Source organism: Sminthopsis crassicaudata, chromosome 2 (assembly GCF_048593235.1).
Source record: "Sminthopsis crassicaudata isolate SCR6 chromosome 2, ASM4859323v1, whole genome shotgun sequence".
Classification (NCBI taxonomy): domain Eukaryota; kingdom Metazoa; phylum Chordata; class Mammalia; order Dasyuromorphia; family Dasyuridae; genus Sminthopsis; species Sminthopsis crassicaudata.
Genome location: NC_133618.1, coordinates 370,808,596 through 370,829,580, shown reverse-complemented (window position 1 = coordinate 370,829,580; position 20,985 = coordinate 370,808,596). Strand labels below are relative to the sequence as shown.

The 20,985-nt window shown below is 37.6% G+C and overlaps 1 protein-coding gene across 1 annotated transcript in view; it reads left to right on the top strand.

Annotated features, from left to right (window-relative positions):
• Window positions 1–11,720: 11,720 nt before the first annotated feature.
• Window positions 11,721–20,985, top strand: part of TNFAIP2 (TNF alpha induced protein 2) — a 31,686-nt gene continuing 22,421 nt past the window's right edge. Inside the window, exon 1 of the mRNA XM_074291196.1 lies at window positions 11,721–11,829. The gene's annotated coding sequence lies outside the window, so the exon portion shown is untranslated. The remainder of the gene's footprint in view (window positions 11,830–20,985) is intronic.

Sequence of the window (20,985 nt, the reverse complement as noted above, 5' to 3'; positions counted from 1 at the left end):
GATATATGCATGGGTAATTTTACAACATTGACAATTGACAAACCTTTTGTTCTAATTTTTCCCCTCCTTCCCCCCCCGCTGCAGATGGCAGGTTGACCAATACATACATGTTCAATATGTTAAAGTATAAATTAAATACAATATAGTATTTTTATTTTCAAAGCACTTACAAATATTATCTCATTTGATCCTCACAATAACCCTGAAATGTAGTTGTTTTAATTATCCTCATTTTTCAGATAGGATGTAGTATTCAGGCTAGCTCTCTGGAGGATCTCATGATCAGCCTTGATCTTAGTGAAGGAGTGCAGGAGGCAGGAGAGCTATTAGGAGGATGGTCAAAACTGAAATGCCTCATTTCCAGTCCTTCTCAGCCCTTATATATCTTAGTACAATTACATCACTACAGCATACTGAATATGTGTGAACTAGAGATCCATTTCATCACCATTCTAAATATTAAGTATATATGCGAACTAGAGAACCATCATCTCATCATTTCCACTGAGTAAACATCTTAGTTCATGTATACTTCTCCAAAGTTCTGGCCCTCTACAATAGGGAAATGGATGAATGAGGATGTTAGAATTATGACTGTCTTTTGCCTTTCTTTGCATTTCCAGTATTTAGCAAGGCAAAAGACAGAAGAGAGAGACTAACAGAGGGACAAAGCCAGAGAGAAACACAGAGAAAGACACAAGGAGGAAGCAAGGAGAAGAAGGAGAAGGAGGAATTTTTTATTTTCAAAACATATGCATGAATAATTTGACAGCATTGACCCTTGCATTGCCTTGTGTTTCAGACTTTCTTCTCCTTCCCCCCCACCCATTTCCTCTCCAAAATGGCAAGCAATTCAATATATGTTAAACATGTTAAAATATATGTTAGATCCAATATGCATAAACATATTTATAAAATTTCTCTTGCTGCAGAAGAGAAATCAGATAAAAAAGAAAGGAAGGAAAGAAGGAAAGAAGGAAGGAAGGAAGGAAGGAAGGAAGGAAGGAAGGAAGGAAGGAAGGAAGGAAGGAAGGAAGGAAGGAAGGAAGGAAGGAAGGAAGGAAGGAAGGAAGGAAGGAAGAAACAAAGAAAGAAAATTAGTATTGAAAACAAAATGCAAGTGAACAACAACAAAGAGTGAGAATGTTATATTGTGATCCACACTCAGCTCCTGCAGTCCTCTCTCTGGGTGCAAATGGCTTTCTTCATCAAAAGATCATTGGAACTGGCATCAATCATCACATTGTTGAAGACAGCCACTTCCATCAGATTTGATCCTGATATAGTATTGTTGTTGAAATGTACAATGATCTCCTGGTTCTCCTCATTTCACTTAGTTCATGTAAGTCTCTCGGGCCTTTCTAAAATCATTCCCCTGATCATTTCTTAAAGAACAATAATATTCCATGACATTCATATACCATAACTAATTCAGTCAATCTCCAACTGATGGGCATCCATTCAGTTTCCAGTTTCTTGCTACAACAAAAAGGGCTATACAAACATTTTTGTACATTTAGGTCCCTTTCCTTCCTTTAAAAATCTATCTGGGATATAGGCCTGACAGAAACATTGCTGGGTCAAAGGGTATGCACAGTTTGATAACTTTTTGGACATGGTTCCAAATTGCTCTCCAGAATGGCTGGATTCATTCATAACTCCACCAGTAATGTATTATTGTCCTAGTTTTCCCATATCTCCTCCAAAATTTGTCCTTGTCTTTTCCTGTGATCTCTGCCAATATGAGAGGTGTGTCAATTCTCTATATATTTTGGAAATGAGGCCTTTATCAGAACCTTTTGAATATAAAAAATGTTTTCCCAGTTTATTGCTTCCCTTCTGATCTTGTCTGCATTCGTTTTGTTTGTATAAAAACTTTTTAACTTAATATAATCAAAATTATCTGGTATTCAATTATGAGTTCCAGTTCTTCTTTGGATACAAATTCCTACCTTCTCCACAAATCTAAGAGGCAAACTATCCTATATTCCTCTAATTTGCTTATAGTATCACTTTTTATGTCTAAATCATGAACCCATTTAGATCTTATCTTGATATGTGGCATTAAGTGTGGGTTGAGCCCTAATTTCTTCCATAATAGTTTCTAATTTTCCCAGCAGTTTTTGTCAAATAATGAATTCTTATCCCAAAAGCTGGGGTCTTTGGGTTTGTCAAACACTAGATTGCTATAGTTATTGCCTACTTTGTCCTGTGATCCTAACCTATTCTACTGATCATCTACTTTATTTCTTAGCCAGTACCAAATAGTTTTGATGACCACTACTTTATAATATAGTTTTAAGTCTGGCACAGCTAGGGCACCTTCATTAACATTTTTTTTTCATTAATTCCCTTGAAATCCTTGACCTTGTGTTCTTCCATATGAACTTTGTTACTATTTTCTTCTAGATCTGTGAAATAATTTCTTGGGAGTTTGATTGGCATGGCACTAAATAAGTAGATTAATTTAGGTAGTATTGTCATTTTTATTATATTCGCTCAGCTTACCCATGAGCACTCGATATTTTTCCAACTAATTAGATCTGACTTTATTTGTGTGGAAAGTGTTTTATAGTTGTGTTTGTATAGCTTCTGACTTTCCCTTGGCAGATAGATTCCCAAATATTTTATACTATCAACAGTTATTTTGAATGGATTTTTTTTTGTATCTCTTGCTGCTGGACTTTGTTGGTAATATGTAAAAATACTGATGATTTATGTGGATTTATTTTGTATCCTGCAACTTGGCTAAAGTTGTGAATTGTTTCTAGTAGTTTTTTAGTTGATTCTCTAGGATTCTCTAAGTATACCATCATATCATCTGCAAAGAGTGATGATTTGGTTTCCTCCTGACCTACTCTAATTCCTTTAATCTTTTTTTCTTCTCTTACTGCCATAGCTAACATTTCTAATACAATACTGAATAGTAATAGTGATAGTGGGCAGCCTTGTTTAACTCCTGATCTTATTGGGATTGGTTCTAGTTTGTCCCCATTACATATGATGCTTGCTGATGGTTTTAAATAGATGCTACTGACTTTTTTAAGGAAAAGTCCATTTATTCTTATACTCTCTAGTGTTTTTAATAGGAATGGATGTTGGATTTTATCAAATGCTTTTTCTTCATTTATTGAGATAATTATATTATTTTTGTTGGTTTGGTTATTGATATAGTTGATTATGATGATAATTTTCCTAATATTGAACCAGCCCTGCATTACTTGGTCATAGTGTGTTATTCTAGGTGTAAGGGTCTTTTCTCTAAATTATAATCATTCTCTTGGAGCAGGTTTCTTGGGGAACTTCTGGAAGCAGCCTTAGCTTCAGTTCAGTTCAATAATCCCAAATGCAACCAGGGGTTAAAGTCCAAATCCTTTACTGTCTCTTTCCAAATCTTATCTCCTTCACTTGGGGCTCAGCTAGTTTTCTGGAAGGCTTCCTCTCTCCTTAGTTCCTGAGAGCTCTTGTCCTAATGTCTCCAGCCAGCACAAAGGTGGACGTAGGAATGAATCTTGACTCTGAATTTTCTTGAGCTTCCTTGGTCCTCTCTTGAAGTTCTCTGAAGTTCTCTCAAAGTCCTGAGAGCTTCTCACTATGTCCCACACTGAGTATACATCAATCATTATATCATGAGGAAACCATTATTTGTTGTAGGATTAAATCAATGCTAAATTAGATTTAATCATTGTCTCCTCAATTCCACTCAGTACTTTGTTTCAAGTTCTGATCCATAACATCTCTTTGTAGGGTCAGATCAATCATACTGAACCATGCTAAATTAGATAATTATTGTCTCTATTCATTCCAGTGACTTAGCACCTTGTAAGAATCCTAACACTGGGAATGACTTTCTGTAATCTCATTGTTAATATTTTATTTAAAATGTTTGCATCAATATTCTTTTGGGAAATTGGTCTATAATTTTCTTTCTCTGTTTTCACCCCACCTGGTTTAGCTATCAGCACCATATCTGTGACATAAAAGGAATTTGCTAAGGTCTCTTTCTTTCCCTATTTTTTCAAATAGTTTATATAGTATTGGAATTAATTGTTTTTTGAATGTTTAATAGAATTCACATGTAAATCCATCTGGCCCTGAAGATTTTTTTCTTAGGGTGTTGATTAATAGCTTGTTCTATTTCTTTTTCTAAAATGAGACTATTTAAATAATTTATTTCCTCTTCTGTTAACCTGGGCAGTCTATATTTTTGTAGATATTCCTCCATTTCATTTAGACTATGAAATTTATTGGCATATAGTTGGGCAAAATAACTCTTAAAATTATTGCTCTAATTTCTTCTTCATTGGTGGAAAATTCTCCCTTTTCATTTTTGAGATTAACAATTAGATTTTCTTTCCTTTTTCTAATCAAATTAACTACAGGTTTATCTATTTTGTTGCTTTTGCCATAAACCGACTCTTAATTTTTATGTATTAATTCAATAGTCTTCTTATTTTCAATTTTATTAATCTCCCCTTTTATTTTCAGGATGTCAAATTTGGTATTTAATTAAGGGTTTTTAATTTGTTCTTTTTTACTTGCAAATCCAATTAATTGATCTTCTCTTTATTTTATGCAAGTAAGCATCTTGAGATATAAAATTTCCCATTATAATTGCTTTGGCTTTATCCCACAAATTTAGTGTGTTGTCTCATTATTGTCATTCTCTTGGATGAAATTACTGATTGTGTCTATGATTTTCTGTTTTATCCATTCATTCTTTATGATTAGATTATTTAATTTCCAATTAACTTTTAGTCTATTTTCTCATGGCCTTATATTGCATGTGATTTTTATTGCGTCATGATCTGAAAAAAATGCATTTACTATTTCTGTCTTTCTGCATTTGATTTTGAGGCATTTATACCCTTACACATAGTTAATTTTTGTATAGATTCTATGAACCACTGAGAAAAAAAGTATATTCTTTTCTGTCTCCATTCAATTTTCTCCAAAGATCTACAATACCTAGCTTTTCTAACATTTTGTTTACCTTCTTAATTTCTTTCTTATTTATTCTGTGGTTCAATTTATCTAGTTCTGAGAGAGCAAGGTTGAGATTCCCTACTAGTATAGTTTTGCTGTCTATTTCTTCTTGCATCTCTCTTAATTTCTTTTCTAGGAATTTGGATGCTATATCACTTGGTGCACATATGTTTAGTATTGATATTGCTTCATTATCCATGGTACCCTTTAGTAAAATAAAGTTTTCTTCCTTATCTCTTTTAATTAGATTTATTTTTGCTTTTACTTAATCTGAGATCAGGCTACCCCTGCTTTTTCAGGCTTCACTTGAAACATAATAGATTCTGCTCCAGCCCTTTACCTTCACTCTCTATGTATCACTATACTTTAAATGTGTTTCTTGTAAACAACATATTGTAGGATTCTGGCTTTCAATCCAGTCTGCTATATGCTTCCATTTTATGGGAGAGTTCATCCCATTCACACTTACAGTTAAAATAACTAATTTTGTATTTCCTGCCATCTTATTTATCCTAAGTTATGCTTTTCTCTTTTCTTTCCCCTAAATTTTGCTTTTGATCACCATCTCCCTCAAACAGTCCCCCCTTTAGAGTCCCCCTTTTTTACACCTTTCCTCTAATATTTATGTTTTTCCTTCTATTTGTGTTTCCCTTTCTTTTCCCCCTTTCCCTCCCACTTTCCTTAAAAGTGAGACAAGTGAAACCAAATATGTCTGACATTCTCTCTCAGAGCCAGATCTGATGAAAGTAAAATTCACACAATGTTCAGTCTCCTCCCTTCTTTCCCTCAATTATAATAGGTTTTCTTTGCCTTTTAATGAGATGTAATTTTCCTTATTTTACCTCCTTTTCCCTCTTCTTCCAGTACAATCCCCTTTGCACCTTGTTTCTTTTTCATATTTTCATAATAAAATTAAATTATATCCACATTCTCTACAGAACATAGTTCTCAAGAGTTCTTTTCTTTTTACCTTTTTATGCTTCTCTTGAGTTCTGTGTTTGGAGATCAAATTTTTTTGTACAGTTCTGGCCCTTTCATTAGAATTAGGTGAAATTCACCTATATCATTGAATGTCCATCTTCTTCCCTGAAAGATAATGCTCACTTTAGTTAGATAGTTTATTCTTGGCAGAGAATCCAAGTTCCTTTGCCTTTTGAAATATCAGATTCAAAAAATTCCTTTGATCCCTTTCATCCTTTAAGGTGGAAGCTGCTAGGTCCTGGGTAATCCTAATTGTGGCTCCTTGTATTTAAATTGTTTCTTTCTAGCTGCTTGCAATATCTTTTCCTTGGTGTGATAGTTCCGAAATTTAGCCACAATATTCCTTGGGTATTTACTTTTGGAGTCTCTTTCAGGAGGTGATCGGTGGATTCTTTCAATGGTTATTTTACCTTCTGATTCTAAAATATCAGGGCAGTTTTCTTTTTTGATTTCCTGTAAGATAATGTAGAAGATCTTTTTTTCATCATAGCTTTCAGGAAGTTCAATAATTCTTAGATTGTCTCTCCTAGATCTATATTTCCAGGTCAGTTGTTTTTCCTAAGAGATATTTAATATTTTCTTCTATTTTTTTCATTTTTTCTGTTTTTGTTTAACTGATTCTTGAGTCATTTACTTCCATTTGTTCAATTTTAATTTTTAGTGTATTATTTTCTTCAATTACTTTTTTTAGCTCCTTTTGTAATTGGCCAATTGAATTTTTTTTGTTCATTGCATTCTTTTTCCATTTCATAAATTTTGTTTTTCAGTAAATTGGTGTCTTTTGTAGGACATTATATGCCTTTTCCATTCCTTCTTGCAATGCTCTCATTTGATTTCCCCATTTTTCTTCTAACTCTCTTTTAAGAACCTTTATGCAATCTTCCAAGAAAGTTGTGAAATGGGGACCAGCTCATGTCTCCCTTTGGGGCTTCACCTGGAGTTGCTTTGCCTTTAGGAACCTCGGAATTTGAGGTCTGTTCATCTCTCTATATATAAAAGTTGTCTATGGTTAGAAGGGTTTTTTTTGGGGGGAGGTTATTCATTTTTTTTAAGGCTTGAAGTCTGCTCAGTGCAAAGGAGTGGCACCTGATTGATTTCCAGTGCTGGATAACCCTAGCTAGGTCCGGCATTTGGTTTTACAATTTTTCTTTTGTAGCATATCTGCCAAACCTCCTGCTTGCAACCAGGACAAAGTAGCCCAAGAAGCTCACAGAAGATTGCCAAGTGCATGGAAGCTGCAGCTCTCTGACTCCCTGCCCCAATTTTCCCATGCTGTGGTCTGAGCTCGGCAGACTGTCCCCCTGCCCATTTGAAACAGACTTGTTCTTAAGTTCTTTCAATGTATCTTCTCTGGGGAATGTATTGTACTCCAAATATTTGTGGATTCTTTGACTCCAAATCCAGTTTATAGGCTTAATCTGCTATTGGTTCTAGAGAAGATCAAAGGGAGTCACAGAAAGTCCTGTCTGTTCTCCACTATGTTGGCTCCACCCAGAAAATCATTTTATTAACACTTTCTGCCTCAACTGTAAAATTAGTATTGTAAATAATATCTACCTCAGAGAGCTGTTGTGAGGATCAAATAATAATAATTGTAAAATGCTTAGCACAGGGCCTAGAGCATAGTAAGTGCTCTTTCTATTTTTTTTAATGTTAACTATTATTGTTATTGTTATGACGATGATAATAGAATTAAAAGGTGGAAAGCATCCCAGAGACTTTCTAATCTAACCCCTTATAAATAAGAAAAAGAAGCTCAGAGATTTAAAGTGATTACCCAGGCTCCTACACTAAGTTAGTCTCCTGACTCCTGCACTGCTTCTTTTATTACATAATATTGTGATTATTGTAATTGTAATATTACATAATATTGTATAAGTAATATTTATCTCTCCTTTCCTGGTAATTTTCTGCTCTGATCCAAGCATCTAGTTACTGTACTCAAAATTCCTGCTACTATTGAGTCATGATGATTTGGGGCTGTAAGAAATGCAGGGAATCTCTCCAAGAGTTCTGCTACCTGGCAACAGGTAACATTTTAACATATAAGTATGCATTAGGATAGATTAGCTGGAAGGAAGCCCAGATGACCATCTAGTCCAACCCATTCCCATCCAGCAATCCCTTCTACAATATCACAGACAAGTGACCATCCAACCTCTACTTAAACCTCTCCATTGAGAGAGGACACTGCTCTTTAGTAAAGGAGTCCATTCTACTTTCAAACAACTCTAATCACAAAGAATTCCTTTCTTCCTTTCTTTGGTTTCTTCTCCTTTCCTTTTTCCTTTTTCTTTCTTTTTTTCTCTTTTCCTTTGTCTTTCTTCCTCCCTTTCCTTTTTTTCTCTTCCTTCCTTTTCCTTTTCTTTTCTTTCTTCTCTTTGTCGTATTTTCTTCTTTTCTTTTTTCCTTTCTATCTTTTCTTCACTCCTTTCTTCCTTTTGGACAGTAGGAACTTAACAGATTTGGGTTCAATTGAATAGAATTATAGACATATAAATAAAAAGCTATTTGAGGTCTAGAGGGAAGAGCATTACCCATTAGGAGAATCAGGAAGGCTTTCTGGAATGGGAAGCATTTGCACTAGTTTTTTAGAAATTTAGTGAGTAAAGAGGAGGTAAGACATTCCAGAAAACATTGTGTGCAAAGATTTAGAAGCAAGGACTTATGTTTAAGGAACAAAGAATAGACTAGTTTATGGTCAGGTCAACTTTGATAAGGAGGAACAGGAGAATAATTTGTGTGATCTTGGGCAAACCCATTCCCTCCTACTGGTCCTATAAGCTCCAGTCTCCACTTTTCTCAAAGACCTCTGGCAGCACCCCATTTATGGCCATCTCTTCCTTCTCTGATATTTTTTAGTCACTAGACTCCGGAGTATACCAGTTAAACTACCAATGCCAAACCCTGTTCCCCTGGTTTTCCATCACAACCACAGCCCTCAATAATCCAATCTAGGACTTTCTTGGTGCTTGTTTCTTATCTAATATTGGAAGCCTAGGAGGAAGAAATGTTCTTGCTCAGTGCATATCCTTTCCTTAACTACTATCTCCATCTCAGAGGCCCTTCTGGCCTTCCTATCTGTTTGAAGTAGTGAGACTGAGGTTAGGATTCTTTCTTTTGGATAGATGAACAGCCCTAACATTAGAATAAAATTATAGCTATCAACTGGATAGAGCTGGCCTCTAACCTATGGATGGCTGGAACAACAAAGCAAGTTAAAGACAGGAGATCCAGGAATCAAACAGAAGTTTAAATTCTAAGCAAGGCAAATGGCTTGCAAACATGCGCCAGAGTCCCATTTATCGTGTATGTGTGTGTGTGTGTGTGTGTATGTGTGTGTGTGTGTAGGTTGGATAATTAGGGAGGGACCCAATTAAGTGTAGGGAGATCTCAATACTTATACCAATTGCTATAATTGAGCCCTGACAATGAGGGGTAACAGCAACAATATGTCAAGTTTAATTCAAAGGAGGGCTTCATGACCAGAAATAATTCTGGGATTTTTCTGTGGCTGAGATCATCCAAAAGGTGAATGCAAAAGATTACTGTTATGTCAAGTTCAGGAAACAGTTTAGTTGCATTGGAAAATAAGGTATCTTCTAATATTCTGACATAGCTTTAAAGCCAGAAGTGACTCAACCTCATTTTATAAATGAGAAAACTCCACGCCTGAAGAGAGTAAGTTACTTGCCCAAGGTCACAAAGGCATTTTCAAAAATAGATTTCATTTTATTTTTTCAATGAACAAAATTCTCTTATTTCTACCACCCACCTCCACCTTACCCCCTCAGAAAAGGAAGGGGAAAAACAGTTTCCCTAATTGGGCAAAATCCCCACTTCAGTTATGGTCCAAAACTTTTCATTGTTCATATTAGCCCCCCACTTCTGTCAAAAGGTAGACAACATTCTTCATCCTTTGGGATCAAGGTTGGTTACTTCATTTACCAGGAACATAGTCTTGGTGAGATATGTCTTTGCATCCTCAGCACAGAGTGGGGCATTGAGACATTTCTTGAAATTGAAAAAGAATTTGAATAAAAAGAAAGCTAGTGAGATGGAAAAATTCAGGGCAAAATATGAAATGTCTTTCCTTCCTCTGAGAGCAGCTGTATTCTCTCTTGAGATCAATTTAGTCCATTTTATTTGAGTGCTGGTGATACCAACTAATTACATATTCCCATCACATCTTGCTCTGTGTTGATTTCCTTCTGCTTTGATACTTACTCATGCACTTGTCCATGACTTACTCAATTGTCCTTATTACAAAACCCCTAGAGCCAACAAGGAGCTCCTGTCAATTATCAACTGGAAAACCAAGTGATGCTGTTGCCTTGAAACTTGGGCTCTGCCTTTTGCTTCTACCTTGGTTTCTGCCTGAGCTACCTGCCTCTCTTTGTCCTGGGCTCTCAGCGGTCTTTGGTGTAGTTGAATCCTTGCTCAGGTGATCCTGCTTCTTCCTGAAGGTAGTCCATATTTATTGCGAGTGCGAGTAGGTCGATATCTGCAGTCACATGAGTAACAGAAAGTTGAGAAGGAGGTGGGACAACCCCCTCTTATATACGCTTAAACTACTCCGATAATCCTTAACTGCCTCTCTAATTGAAACAAACACAGGACTTGGGTATTATTCTCTTTTCCTGTGGATGAATCATGCCTGCATAGATTCAAACACAGATGACGAGTTGAAAGGGACTTTAGAGAGTTAAAAAAAAAAAAAAAAAAAAAAAAAAAAACCTAGCTCATTTATTCTGCAGATGAGAAATTGAAATCCCGAGGAGTCTCAGAGTGAGAGAGCAGAGCCTGTACTAGAAGAACCCAGGTCTTCCCATTCCCTCTAGACCAACCTCTCTTCCCTCGATCCCATCATCTCTCCCTCTCCTCCCCTACAAAATAAAGTTTTTCCAATGATGTCCTCCACTTGTCCTCGCCATAACAGAGCCTAATATAGTGAGCTTTCCCCATCCCTTCCAATGAGTAGAGAATGAGCAAATAAGAGCACTGGATTTGGAGATCGAGATGGACTTCATGTCAAATCTCAGCATCACTTACTACTATGAATTTGGTCACCTCTTTAAGTCTCAATTTCACACATGACTATTACAACTTTTTCTACAGCCTCACTTCCCCTTCCCCCTCCGACCCAAGCCGTTTTCTTTTTTGCTGCTGAGAGAACTGAGACCCAAAGAGCAGAGAGGACTTTGAGAAGTCACACAGTAAGTAGCAAAGCAAGGATTTGAACTTGAGCCTTTTAAGTGTCCCGACCCGAGATCCAAGTATCTTTCCCTCTGCACTTGCCTCATTTGAAAAATGAGAGGGGCGGCACTGGATGGGTTCCGTCTCTAAATCTTAGGTTCTAATTTAAAGACTTCCCGTATTTCTACACACTGGAAAACGTGATTGGATCACTCGAGGATTTTTTTCCAGCTTGAGGAGAAAAAAATCCCAAAACAAAAAAGAATAAAATGAGACCAGAGCTATGATGTCACAAAAACAGAACCGAGCCCCGGCATTTCTGGGTATTCTCCAGAGGTCTTGTCCTTGACCATGGGAGGTGGCTGGCGGCCTCAGGGAATGTGGAGGCTAGGCTGGGGTCCGCCTCCACGCTTCCACAAGGGGGAGGCAATTTCTTCCCAGTGGGGGCTCACCCAAGCCAACCAAGTACATTAAGGTCACGCCCGGCGGATTTTCCGCGGTTGCAGCCAAGGGGTGGGGCCGGGGGCGGGAGCCCCAAGGCCGGGGCCCAGCGAGCTCCCTATAAGTAGGACCGCAGGGAGCTGACCTCTTCACAAACGACCGGAGCAGAGGCAGACAAGCCTCACACCTCCCGCTCCCCAGACCAGGAGAAGACGCGCAGACACAGTGAGTGCCCCTTCCCTTACGCGCAGCTGGTTCCCCTTTCATCATTTGTGGCAGCGGTCAGATCTAACACCTGGTTGGTCACTGAGATTCTTCCTCTAGGCCAAAGAACTACCTCTTTCTGAGTCCCCATTCCGGGAGCAAGTGAAAGATTCCTCAGGGCAGGAAGAAGAGTCCCACGCTGGGCATAGGGAGTCTCGGCTTTAAAAATCCCATTTCTGCTTGATTACAAGTTACAAGTCAGTGTCCTACAAGTCAGGCTTCACTTCTACCTTTACTACACTTACTTTACTTTACTTCAAAAGAGGGGGGGAGATGAGTTCCTGCTGGGGTGACTAGGGAGAAGGGTAAGGCACTTTAAACGGGTCTGAAAATCCCTGGGTGGACTTAAGCAAAGCCCATTTCTTCTGAGAGAGGTTTCCTTCGTCATTATAGACATGAAGGAGAATGAAACTGGAGTTCTTTCTGTCCCCAGATAATCTTTTTTACTCTGTCTCCTGCCACAGGACGGCAATATATTGTTTACAAAACCCTTTAAAAACTTCTGGGGGAAAAAAAGACATACTTTGACTCAGCTGAAAATGAGGAGGAGGGGTGAGGAACCCGGAGTTACAGGAAACTAGTGCCCCTGTCCTTCGGGCTTTTTGGATCTCAGAGCCACTTGCCGAATTTAGGAGATCGTGCTTGGGGGTGCGGGGGTAAGCTATGTCCAGGTACCTTCTAAGCCGGCTTCTGAAAGAATTCATTCCATAGGATTTTAGAGATTATATAGTATAATCTGTTCGATTTAGAGAGGAGGAGACTAAGGCACATAGCAGGTAAATGACGTACCAAATTACACAGCTAATAAGTAGCATAGTTAAAATTTGAACCCAGGTCCCTTGGCTCTAAATTAGCGTTCACTATTGTAGGGGAAATCTCCAATCCCCAAGGCTATCAAGTCTAGTACGGGGACGTTTTTTTCCTCCTTCCAGAACAGATGCCAACAGCATTAGGAAGCCAGAGCTACCAGGGGAGGTGAGCAGAGAGCAGTGCAGAGCAATTAGCAAATCTTAGGGAACAGAGAGAGACATTGAATCAATAACGAAAGAATTGACAATCAGAGCTGTCCAGCAGTGGATCCAGCTACCTCCTAGGGTAGTTTCCTATTACTAGAGGTTCCTAGGGGGGAGGTGGAGGTAGAAGTAGGGGGATAAGGGCGGGATAACCCAAATTCTGAGTCACCTATAATCGGGGAATCTATAAAGGAAATTCTTGCCTGGGAGATCAGAGGAAAGGATTTAAAATTTCCAAGTTTCCTTCTAAAATAAAAAGGTTTTGACAAAAGCTTGAGAATGGAGATAGCAATGTAGATTGATTAAGGAAAGCTTTCAGCAGAGAAGGAAAGGCATGATCTGTATTGCAGGCTGAATAGGATTTGAGGCAGGCAGAAAATAAATAAATAGGACTACAGGTATTCATTTCAACCAAGCTTTATTTAATAAAGGATATGCTGAAGAGCTCTGGTAATGTGGTATAATGGAGAAAAGTCCAGGATTTGGAGGTGGAGGGACATGAATTCAAATTCTAATTCTGCCACTTATACTATTTCAGTTCTATCTTGAGAAAATTGCTTAACTTCTCTGAGCCTCAGTTTCCTTGACTGTCAAAAGAAGGCATTGAGCTAGATGAACTCTAAGGTCCCTTCCACTTTTAAACTTATGATCCTAAACTATACATACCTGTGTGTGTGTGTATAGTTTAGCTAAGTACTAGTTCTCCCCTGATAGAGCTCACCTTCTAGGGGGAATAAGACACCTACACAGGTAACTGTAAGAATACACACTAGTACATTTTAAGTACATGTGAGATCTATAAACCAAGTGTTATATGAAACGTTGTATATATCCTCCGATTGGAAGAACTTCCTGAAAGCTTCCTGTAGGAGGAGGTATTTAAGTTGGATAATACAGCTAGGAGGTACAGTGAATAGATTCAAAGTCTAAAGTCAATAATACTCATTTTTCTGAGTTCAGATCCAAGCTCAGACACTTACTAGCTATGTGACCCCAGGAAAGTCACTTAACCCTCAGTTTCTGATTTGTCTCAGTTTCTCATCTGTAAAATGGGGACACATTGGAGAAGGAAATGACAACAAAGACTCCAATGTTAGAGCTTACAGATATAATAAAGGAGCGGTATATTCAGAGGACAGAGAGTCTTCTAATATAGCTGCAGTTTAAGAGTGGGGTTAGATTAAGGATTCCAGGTAGAGGAGTTTTTGAAGAGCTACTTAAAATCCCGGAGCAGATATAAGCACTAAGAAAATTCATCATCTGAAGGATATATTTGAGGTTGGAAAGAGTGGAGTTGGAGATAAAGAATCTTTATTCAGTGACGTTTTGAGTAGATCAATAGGCAGTTATTTTAAGAGCAGATTCTTACTCAGGTTGGGTCAGATGATCTCAGAGGTCCCTTCCAACTGTTAAAGATTATTCTAAAGGCAGGGATATATTGTAGGGGATTAGGAAATTTGCATCATTCGCTTTGGAGGAGACCTGATCCAAGAATCCCATGATTTTTTATTTTTTATTTTTTTCCCTGAGGCTGGGGTTAAGTGACTTGCCCAGGATCACACAGCTAGGAAGTGTTAAGTATCTGAGACCAGATTTGAACTCAGGTCTTCCTGACTTCAGAGCTGGTGCTCTATCCACTGAGCCATGTAGCCGTGCCCCCCCCCCCCTTTTTTTTTTTTTTTTTTTGGCCTGTTTGGGAGAGAGAAGTTCTGGCTTGTACATGTCAGATTAGATTTTCCTGGCTTTTCAAGACCCGCCCATGATGGAGGGAATAGGTCTTGTTTGACAAATACTATACATTCAACAAACCAGTTCCAGCCTTAGGAGAGGCTGGCTGATTGATATCAGAGGAAGATATATTCTAGTAAATACTCCACACAGAAACCAGATTTGCTAATAACTTGAATAAGAAGTGAGGTAGGAAACAATGGTTTTAACACTTGTGGTCTATCTTGCATGTCCCCCAACCTCCACCCTGAGTGGTCTGAAGTAGGAGACTGAATAGAAAAGAATCTTTGATCTTTTACTACTTTGTACAATGGGAAAAAGACAAAGCCAAAAATCAGTCCCTCTGGAGCCATGTTCTGAGATTCCCCTAATGTGTGGTCCTTGCCCTCTCTTTCTTCTGTAAAATGAAGTGGCTTTATAAAGATAAGCTGTAAAGTCCCATTTTGAGATTTTCATCTGCAAAATGGTGAAGAGAGTAGAGTGCTAACCTTCCATTTTCTACCCTTTAAAAGAGGAAGAATATCTCTGCTTCACAGAGAAGCTTTCCAAGGCTTTTGTTAGGAAAATGCCATACAAATGTAAGCTTCTTTTCTCTTTTTTCTTCATCATTATTGCATGACTCTCTTGGTTCTAGATGTCTTGGAAAATAGTTTTCTTGATTGTTCCTAATCTGTTCTGGCTTCTTATTTATATGTCGCTTTAAAGTTTGCAAAGCGGTTTGAAGATATTCTCTCATTTGTGCTTCTCAACAATCCTGGGAATGATGTTTGTTATTCTCATTTTATAGATGAAGAACTGAGTCAGACAGAAGTTAAGTGACATAGCTAATAAGTATCCGAGGACAGATCTGAATTAGGGATTCTTGATCCTCTGGTCATTGCTCTATAGGTGAATCTATGGGAGAAATGAGATTGGGGATGAAGAAGGAGATAGGAGGGTTAGACTAAACAACCAAGACAACACCATAACTAGTATGTTGGTAGATGGGAGACTGGAGTTGTGCCTACTACTGGGAGGGACAATCTACTTCAGTATCTGCAAGAAAACCCCAAATAGGGTAAAAAAAAAAAAAAGAAAAAGAAAAAAAAGTCAGATATGATGGAAATGACTGAACAACAATAACTTCAAATCTGGCTTTTCAATCAATTCTAAATCCACTTAATTATGCAATCATATTTCTCCATCTTTCTATAAAAATAGTATGAAAGACTTTGTCCAGTGCTGTTCTAACAAAATATGGATAAACAGAAAGGACTAAACCTGTGGTTTCATTTACATGAGCACTCCCAGATGAGGAAATCCCCTCTATCAATGCATTAGCACTTTCTCTGCTGCCCAGTGGTGTCATACTCAAAAAGAAACAGGACCACTAAACCTGAGGGACACATAGTGACTTAGAGAAACCACATATTTACATTATCTGTGGTCTACTGTATTTTTATTTATTTTGTTAAATATTTTCCAATTATATTTTAATCTGGTATAGGAAGCACTGGGAATGTTGCGGGTGACACTGCAAATCTTGGGCCCTTTGACACTTCTGATCTAGAGCACTGTAACAGTTAAATGCAACATTTGTTCAGTGTCGCATAGCTGTTATGTGTGAGACAGGACTTGAACCCATATCTTCAAGGCTTCAAGTCTAAGCTCTCACATTTATACTTTAAGCATTCCCTGATCTACCTGTCTAGTAATCCTGTAATAAAAGAAATGAGATTGATCTGCCTTGATAAATCAACTATATTAGCCCTACTTCCTTTTCCAACCAACCCTTAATTTATTTTAATATGTTGTTATTCAGTCATTTCAGTTGTACCCTATTCTTCACATCTCCTTGTGGGGTTTTCTTGGCAAAGATACTAGAAGGGTTTGCCTCTTCCGGCTCATTTTACAGATGAGGAAACTGAGGCAAATAGGGTAAAGTGACTTGTCCAGGCTCACAAAACTAGTAAATGTCTGAGGCCAAATTTGAACACAGGTCTTTCTGACTTCACACCCAGCATTTGATGCACTGGGCCACCTGGATGTCTTTCTTTAATTAATAAACATTAGAATTTTAAAAGTCAGAATTTGCAGGTTCTTCCCTTCTTTTAAACATCAGAAAAATGGTTGCCTTTCTGCAGTTCTTGAGTCATTCTCTCTTTCAGATCTTGCTACTTTCTCTGATCACTGCCAGTATCACAGCAGTCCTAAGTGTTAGGATACTTCATTTTATTTATCTAGACTTGCTGGCTTTGTGTACATTAAAGAACTGATCTATTGTCTCTTTTCTTGTCTTAAGTATTAACTCTCTATTTATCCTCTTTGTGTGATCCTTTCCTGTCTAAAGAATATTTTCTTTGTTAGAGAAAACAAGAGCAACCCTACCTTTTCTTGGTAGTCTGTGTCATCCTATCATCCCTAACTCTATTTCATTCCACTTCCTTTCATCCTCCCTATTTCAACCCACTGCTAAACCATGGTGAACTATTTTTTGCACTTGAATATCTTGGTTCCCTTCTTCAATCCAGTGGTATTAGTGTTTTTATTGTTCTTTTCTCAAGACCTCCATTTTCCTCTTCCAGATGTTTTCACTGACTATATCCCATACCTGGAATTCTCTTTCTTGGTCTATTTACACATCTGTATTTCTATGTATACAGTTTGGATTTTATCTCCTCTATTAGAATATAAATTCCTTTAAGGTCAGGAAATATGTTTTTGTCCTTTGGATCCTCTGCATTTAGCATGTGCCTGATATACAGCGGTTGCTTTAAATATTTTAATGTCTTTTGACTGACTGTGCAGGATTCTTTAAGGCTCAATAGCCTTAGCTCAAATCAAATTTTAATGTTGGTGACAGAACTGTGCCATACACTTTTGTATTCATCCTCTGTTACCTGTTCTGGGAGGATTCACTTTCTGTATGTCTTTTAAAAATTGACTTCTGTTGGTGAGTTCCCTGTGTATCCACATTGTTCTCTTTAGACAACTTTTTCTTTACTTCTACATCAGAATTGTTCCTCTTTGTATCTTTGGAATTTAATTCTTAAGAGTTTCCCATCTTTTCTGAACTGATTTCACAGGATTTTAGGCCATGGAATCTTACCTGTAAAGAACCTCTGACTGCTTCCACTTTATCCTTATTCTATTTGGCCCCAGAAATCATCTGTTTAGTCTGGGAGAGTCTCTTTAAGCAGAGAAGTGGGGAGAGGGGGAGAGACAGACAGAGAGAAAGAGAGAGACAGAGATAAAAAAGAGCTTCCTAATTTGATAATCTAACAAGCCTTTATTAATGCCTACTAAATGCTAGGTACTATGCTAAGTGCTGATATAAAAAGGTAAAATTGACCCTCAAGGAGCTTACATCCCACTGAATACAAAACATATATAAAGGAAATACAAAGTAATATTGGAGAGAAGGCTGTAACAAACTAAGGGGATCAGGAAATGCTTATGTATAGGGAGCTGAGCCTTTAAGAGATCTAGGTATTCTAAGGAGCAAAAATCGGGGAAAAGGGTTACATTTTAGATATGGAAGTTATGGAGTTGAGAGATGAAATGTCATTTACAAACAACAGCAAGGAGTTTAGCTGACTGGGCTTTAAAAATCAGGCACAATATACAAGTGGAAGCCTGAATGTTGAAGCAGGCAAGGAACTTTCAAAGTAAAGCCATTTGTATTTTTTTTTTGGAGGAAAAAGAGCTTCTTGAGAAAGGTAGTGATATGACCCATGCTCCCCATCCACAAGTACAAGTCATCCCATTCTTTCCTGACTTCTCTAGCAAACTACTGTCTCCATCATCCTCATTCTCTCACTTATCTCCACTCACCTCTTGTCTACTGGTTGCTTCCCTGCTCCCTATAAACATGCCCATATCTCCCCAATCCACAAAAAACATTTTTCCCTGTCCATACCCATTTGCTATGGAACCTTTTGTGGTTTAACTTAAGGAAGGCTATCTATACTCAGTGCCTCCATAGGAGCTTAACATCTAATGAGGGAGACAATATGCAAATAGATATATACAAAGCAAGCTATATAGAGGATAAATTGAAGATAATTAACCACTGGATTGAAGAAGGTAATAATAGAATCAAGTAGGGCTGGGAAAGACTTCCTGTAGAACATGGGATTTTAGTTGACACTTTAAAAATGCCAGAAAAGTCAGTATTTATTGCTGAAGAGAGAGAGCATTCCAGGCATGGGAAAGAGCCAAAGAAAATGCCTTAGAGCTGGAGATAGAGTGTCTGGTTTGTGGAACAGTTAGCTAATAAATTACTTATCAATCTCCTAATAATAGTCTGCCCATTTCTTCCTCAGACTCTAGAATTCATGTTTGATCAGACTGATTCTTGGCCTTTGAAGGTTTATTGGGAATGGCTGGGGAACCAGTGGAAGATAGAGCTTTCATTATGACTGATTTTAGGCAAGTGTGCTGAATTAGGGAGCAGCATGGGAATTAGGAAATATGGGTTTTTCATTCAAGCTATACCACTAATTTGTCATGTGATCTTGGCCAAGTCAAAGGTTCCCCCCTCAGAGCTCTTAGTCAACTATTTTCATAGGAAACAGGAACTAAATGATTTACAGAGGGAGCAGTGGATAGAGTGCCAGACTTGGATTCAGGAGATGGGGTCAAATTCTACCTTAGACATTTATTAGCAATGAAAGCCTGGAAAGTCACCTTACTTCTGTGGGCCTCAGCTTCCACATCTATAAAAATAAGAGAGATAGACTCAATGACCTCTGAGGTTTCTTCCTATTATAAATGAATGGTCCCTTTTAACTTGGAGAAAAGTCAGTCCAATTATCCCTGTCTTCCTTTCTCCTGCCCAGATAATTCTGCCCTCAGTAATTTCAGTCTGATTGGAGGGAAGGAACTCATTCCCATGGAACAGTTAGGATGACATATTTGTAGGACTGCTATAATAATTAGCTTATTTTAAGTTAGGCATCATTTTAATAGCCCCTAAAGTCTCTTGGTTTCTTCACTTTGGCTTTAAGAAGTTTATTTTAAGTGAAGTTCCAAGTTCCCCCAGTCATTCCAAGCTCCCAACACCTAAAATTTCCCAAAAACTCCCCAAAATTTCTAACACCTAAGCAAAGGGTTAGACTTTGTGCCTAACCTTACATTTATGTCTATCCTGACCCTTGGTCTCTTTATAGCTGTACAAAATTCAATGCACTGGAAGCATGTGGTTAATGAAAGCAAATGATTACATTATAGTGTCTGGGTATAGACAAGCTTTGAAAGGATTTGGAAGAGCTGACTTTTTCTTGGAATTTTCCTTAATCTGGGTTCTCCCTTTTGAGATGCCTGCCAAATCAGAGACTCCCCGCAATATCTCCCATTTCTGTCACAACTCAATCTTCTCTTTGCCTCTCAAAGATGTAATGGAAATCCCAAGCTTTTTCTAATCTATCAATTCCAGACAAGATGCTTGGAATATTTTCCCCTGGTTCTGAACTAGATTGTCCTTTTTATACAAATTGCTTAGATCATGACCCATTCTCTCACAGGATGGCTATGACTCAGGTAGGTATAGGTATACAAGCCCTTTTCAAACTTACCTCTGATTGTTTCATGAAAGCAATTAAAGTTCTACCTAGTCAAGGCACCAAAATCAAACAGAATAGTTTCAAATCCACCCTTCTATATAGCTGAATTCCCAATGACACAATACTAGACTTGAAGTCAAAACCTAGCTCTGTCATCTATCTATATCCCATGTTTGTCCTTGAGACAGTTTCCCTCTTTAATAAATAAGGGGTTTAGAAAAAAAACTTTAGAAATCTAGTCCAATTCTCAAATCCTCTGACTCTTGGTGAAAAAAAAAGGTCTGTTTTAGGAGTTTAGAGAAAGGAGAGAGGAGGAGGGAAGAGGTTCAAGACTATTAAATAAAGACTTATGAAGACTTTACATAAATTGAGATTTACAATTTTTTGAAACTGTATGGAATTCAATTCAAATCATTCTACTCATGATAGAAAAATGCTATCTACCTCCTTAGAAGACTGATGAATTCTGAATGGACATTGAAGCATATCTTTTTCACTCTCTTAAATTTTTTGGCTAATTTTTTTTTTGCAAGATGACTCATAGGGAAATATGTTTTGCATGACTTCACATATATCGCATTGTTTACTTTCTCAATGGGTGGGGGAGAGGTTGGAGGAAGGAAAAGGATTTGGAACTTAAAATTTATTTCTCAAATTTTAATATTTTTATATTTTATTTTTTCTAATTACATGTGAAAATCATTTTCAACTTTCATTTTTTGTAAGATTTTGAGTTCCAAATTTTTTTCTCCTTCCTTTATCTCTCCCCTCCCCAAAACAGCAAGCAATATGATCTGGATTATTATGTACAGTTATTTTAAACATATTTTCAC